Source organism: Pollicipes pollicipes, unplaced genomic scaffold, assembly GCF_011947565.3.
Source record: "Pollicipes pollicipes isolate AB1234 unplaced genomic scaffold, Ppol_2.1 Scaffold_2555;HRSCAF=2994_pilon_pilon_pilon, whole genome shotgun sequence".
NCBI classification, from domain to species: domain Eukaryota; kingdom Metazoa; phylum Arthropoda; class Thecostraca; order Pollicipedomorpha; family Pollicipedidae; genus Pollicipes; species Pollicipes pollicipes.
The window spans coordinates 25,800,194-25,806,152 of NW_023596136.1; positions in this window are offsets into that span (position 1 = coordinate 25,800,194).

The window sequence follows — 5,959 nt, forward strand, 5'->3', positions numbered from 1 at the left end:
ACCTGATGTTTTGCAGCGGGCCGAAACATTAGGTCACTACCTCACCCAAAGGAAGGTTACGTTCCCGCTCGTGGCTAGCACGATGCTCGTTCTGATATCTGTGCAGGGTGGATGTTTTTGTTTTGTTTTGTTTGATTTAGGTCAACCTCAGACCTAAAGCAAATTCCAATTTCAGCTCTTGGAAGCTATCTTCAATATTGTGTTGTGGTTGTGCCTGTGCTGTGATGTGGATCATGGGCGTTCGGTAATGGTGTCGCTATTCTGCTAACGGAAATATAACCCATGGTCATGTTTAGGGCGAGTCGACGTAAGCTGTCTTCGGCCACCCACTCCATTACCAGCTACCAAAGCCTTCGTCGATGCATAAATGTCTAAATTTGCTTGCATACATGCAGCATCATGTTATGCACCTTGCAGGCTTTTCTCGCTCGGAGCAGGTCTGCTGTGGACAAACGTGTCGATGGAAAACCCCAGCACCCAGCTTCAGGACATGGTGCGGTATCTGGCGCGCCACCGCGTGCTAATAGGGTTTCACATAAAGCAAGACAAGCTCCTTGAGGCCTCTCCCTGACCACAGTAAGGATAATACAATCCGCTATGGAGAGAACTATGTACTAGTTTCATCCCGGGGCTGTGCTTTTGGCGATGATTAGTGACAACGACGCAGAGACCAGAGTCCAGACCGTTAAGCGTATCGGGAGATGCTGTCTTGAACTGTATAAAAATGTTCACCAGTGAACTCTGTCAGCTATGAACTTCGCTGCCAACGATTGTTTGCAGTTTTTGGACTGGAGAGCAGAACTGGTGATAGAGCCGGCACTGGCAAAATATCGAAATGGATATGGAAGCCCAAGCATCGAAGAAACCCCACTTGAAATGGAAAGATTCCTTGTCCACACTCAGACCGCTTCCAGTGATGATAGAAGTGTCGGGCTTGGTGATCGGCGAAGCAGAGTGACACGTAGTTATATGTGTAAGCCTGAAACAGAGAAGACTCATGCCGGCGCAGGCGAGACAGCAGGGCTTCGCTTCTTCCTTTGGCCAGAAGCGTGGGCGAAAGCGGGTACTTACAGGGGTGGCCACATGCAGCGGTCGGTGAATCTCTTCGTTTCCCAAATGTATGTTTCCGTGGTATCGATTTTGATGCCCCGATTTGATTTGACTTCATTTGATGACCTCTTATGCTTGAGGCATGGGAGTGGCTCGCCTCACGAATTTATGAAACCCGTGATCGCCCGGGATGCGCAGGACTATGTTTTGTGTTTAAACAAGCATGGGGCGTGAAATGTGCGCAGAAGATGCAACGTTTCAGGCCGTTTAGTATGGTGCCATGCTATTTTACGTGTTTCCTAACATTATGTATATTGTCGCTATTGTCGTACTATGTTATTAACATATGCCCGCTTTACGATATAATTATGCTGATACTGGATATGTCTCGTCTAGTTGATAGCAAAATATCTCTCACCTGAATTTCAATAAATAATACAGAAGCTGTGATCCGTGCCACCAGATGTCAGCACCAAACCCAGCGTGATAGTGCCTGATGGCGCAGCCGGCACTTTAAATATTTCTAAGCTTCTTTGATAAGTTTGCTAGCATGCTATTCCGCACCAAATTTTGTCGCTCACGGTATTCTGCAAATGACAATGCACCCTAAATTGTACATGCTTTACAGCAAGTTGTTTCGATTAGCGACCACTTTGATTCTAAGGTAAACTTTTCTTCACGTGGTTATACTTCATAAACATTCATCGCAAGCTGTTCGCCGTAAAACGCCAAAGCAATGATCAAAACCAAGCCGAAGTGTGCCGGTTTCAATAAAAAAGCCACTTAAGATTCAGGTGCACGATGAACTGGGACACGTCCAAAACTGCACCAGTGCCTCAATTTCAGTAAGTGCACAAACCATTTTGCGAAGCTCGGGGAGTGAATTAACGAGCAGGAAGTTGGAGCCTCCCTTTGACAATCGCGTGCGAGGTACTCATGCACGCTTTGCGTGACACTGCCGGTAGCAGTGATGTCATACGGCATATCGTGCAATCAATTCCAGTCAGCCTGATCGATAATTCGGGAGGTCACTCCACAAATAGGACCGACCGGTAAAAGCGAATGGCTTACTTTTCCGGTTTATTTGTTTTTCACTCCACTACGACGTACAGACTCGAGCACGGTGAAAGAACATGCGCTGCAAGAGGGACAAACAGTTTTTCAAGAAGATTGGTGAGACGGAAGGTGACGGATTTTGTTAGCAGTGGCTATGGCGATGGAAGAGATAAGATGAAATAAAGAATGCTAACTATGTCGACACGGCTCCGCAGTCATGTACAGCCTGCTACCTGTAATACAACGATCAACGTACTGGCCCTGTATCACACGCCCATCATTATACTACTCGGTTTGCAACAAAAATTATAGAACCCTATCCTGGATACCTCATATTGTGCATCATCCGGCGAACGCTACTTCAGGCACAGAGAAAACGGTTGCGTATTAGATCTGCTAGAGGAGATCGACTGGCTGTCAGCAGAATGTCTCTTGAAGCCCACACCACCGCCACCACACACAAGTACATCCGCAGCTCGAACCAACTTGAACTGCTCAAACGCAAATCGACAACCACGCCAGACTCTCAGGCGGTTCGTACTGAGGCGGAGCTCAGTCACTCTTTACGATCGCGCGCGGGCGGCTGCCCGCTGCCTGGCGCGTACATCTGCGCTCGGGTGGCTCCCAGATACCGGCACGCGAGCAACACGAATTATAGGTCACACAATTGTCAGCGACCTTGCGGGATCCCGTAAGTGTTTTAGTTGCACGTGCGCTTAGTGGCACTTGTCATTTTGCTTCTGAGCATGTCGAGATCACCGGTGACAGCCCGAGCTGGCCGTAGATCACGAACGGCTTTTCTGAAACTTGATATGTTAGTACGCTATGATAGCGGTGAGGAATGACTGAATGGCATGAGCTGTAAGAACAGACCGCAGAAATGCATGGTTAAGTCCTGGCCACTTTTCCTTGCTATGGTCAACATTCTGGATGACGTTTACCTGTCTAAATGAAGGTCAAGGGGTGAGGTTCCCTATACAACTGGGGCCCCAGATTCTGCTAACTTGGGAACAAAAAGTGGGTCAAATTTGATGATGCGCATTTTTGTATACTTCTGGGGCTTAGCCATTTTCCCTGCGCGGCCACCAAAACTGATTTTGCGAAATTACGACCCTAATGCGGGACATTGTATGGTCTGAACAACAACTGTACTGTTACACGTGGCCACAATGCCAGCATCTTTGATTTACAGGTCGCCGAGTAATCTCTGTGGAATGCCCATGAATGCGTTTTCCAAATACGTATCAAATATCATGTGTTATAAATGTCTGAAATAAATGCGATATCGTTAAATCAAACGCTGAAAACCATACTGTAAAGATACATGGTTGTCCGAATGGGCTCGTAAGCCAGTAATATCCGGTTGAAGTCCAAAAATCGTTTCTCTTGATGAACCAGTACGTGAGAACTGGTGAGCCAAGATTAATATGGAAAAGGAAAAGCCCCAAAGATTGCGTCAATTACATTCGGGCCAGTGGACAATCGTTTAAGGTACTAATTTACTCTGTGTGGTATGGATGAGAGGAGGGCAGCCTGATATTCAAGCCCTGACGATATTCGGACATCAGACGGCCTTCTGGACATCTTTGTTGCTCTTGTCCACTTTTGGGTCACTGGCTGCTATTTGTCGTCTTAAGTGACAGCTTTCGTAGCCAATCGGTACCGCTGTGCCTGCGGGTGATACGGGTTCGGTACTGAGGTACCCGCAGGTGATACGGGTTCGGTACTGAGGTGCCTGCGGGTGATACAGCCTCGGTACCGCGGTGCCTGCGGGTGATACGGGTTCGGTTCTGCAGTTCCCGCGGGTGATACAGGCTCGGTTCTTCGGTGCCTGCGGATGATACAGGTTAGGTTTTGAGGTGCCTGCGGGTGATACAGGCTCGGTTCTGCGGTGCCTGCGGGTGATACAGGTTCGGTTCTGCGGTGCCTGCGGGTGATACAGGCTCAGTTCTGTGGTGCCTGCGGGTGATATAGCTTCGGTATCGTTGGTCCCCTGCAGTAGGCTTTACAACCATGAAGAGGATCTACAAACACCAGGACAGGTTGGCTTGCAATAAATGCATTGGAAACCGATACCAGCGCTAGTTCAACTCTGGTCGCTTCAGCCGGGCACTTGTGAACATCTCGGCTAGTCCCGGCAGGGGATGGTAGGTAGGCACGGTTTTCGTAGTGAAAAATTGCACCTCTCGTAGTCGGTCGTCGTGTGCCTTCGGCTGACACCGATAGAGGTGCCGGCAGATTCAGGTTGTTTCAAGAAAATATTGCTCCTTCTGCACACAGTACACCATTATCAGATGCGACGTGCGCAGTACATACGTGACTAGGCGTCAGTCGGCGGGAGGAACAGTGCATAGCCTATAGTTATCTACGAAATGCTATAATGCAACGCACAAAATTCAGTGAGCTCGTGAAGATCCAATATTCACATTTTTTTTTACAATTGCTTCCGGGAACGTTTTATCGTGCATTGCACCGCCGTTAGCTGTATTGCACTTCGTCGCTTGCAGCGCCCCCCCCCCCCCCGAACTACTGCATTTCTTTTTTGTGCGGTTGGTATGGTTAATTCGTAAGTTTAATAGGTTTGGGCGTGATTTCGCTTAGTGGTGAGGCCTGACTTCAACTAATTGTCGGTAGTATTTTGCAATCGATTTAAGATGCCATCCTATAACACTTTTGCTCACCACCTATCACTCAAAACACCAACCAGGGTGTAGAATGTCACGCACAGAATAATTTGCTATGAATCCTTCGAAGAATCGAGGGAGGCCGAGTGTTTTTCTTCTGCTTGTCTTTTTCCACACTAAACCATGAATTTAGCGCCAATTTTTTCGAGAGATGGAGGATGGGCCTCCCCTCTTTGCACCACGTTTTTGGCGCTCATACCTCCAATCTCTAAAGAGAAGGATACACTCTGTAGCGTGGAACAAGTGAGGCTGTCAAAGATGGTGAGTGCATCATCATGTTGATGAAATCCAAACATAAGCGAATTCAGATAGTTCCGTTTGGTAGCATACACAAATAGGTTTATTGCATTGGGACACCTGTCTTTCAATTGCTTAGCATGCGGAGGAAAGCAGACATGCTCGCAGAGCAGAAAATGTCAACAGACTCGAACAGATACAGAGACGCACCTACAGACCCAAGTGCTGACCGTTCATTGGTAGCAAACGATAGATGATAGCTGTGTACTTCTGAAGATCGTATGTGACTACAACATTACGAAAACGGTGTGTGGGGGGGGGGGGGGGAGGGAGGATGTTGCTCATCAGCTCTGGACTAGGTGAATCGTTGGCCACTTCCCGGTCAACTGCCAACACACTTAGCAGATAGCACAGCGTCAAGAACGAGATCGCCTGGTGTCTCCTGCACGACACATACGTTTCCCTATTCGGTGTAGTTGGTTTTAGCGTGGTTAGCTTGGTTTCAAGTTATTACCTGCTCTGATCGCTGAGATCTTTATTCGTTCCTTGAAAAACAACACCCTAAAGCGGGCGGATTGATGGTCAGCGCACGTGAACGCGCGGCCCGTTGCCCACTCTGGTACGAGCCTATACCGATGTGGTTGTCCGTTCTCTTCTCCATCTGGATGCGTTGGTCCCATGTCGGTGCGACGCGGGGTTGACGGGACATGAACCTGGTTTTGCTTTGTGCTCGGTACTGTTTTTAAAGTTACAGTTTACGGTTTCCATATTGATGGAACACAACGAGGACTCGATCCCCGCACCTCTGGTTTCACAGACGCGCAGGCCGAGGAATCAAACATTGTTGGTGCATCTGGTTTCCCAGACGCGATCGAGCCGGACCCGGCCGCTAAAGCTGAAGCAGGTAACCTAAGTATGCCGCACTCGGCCTG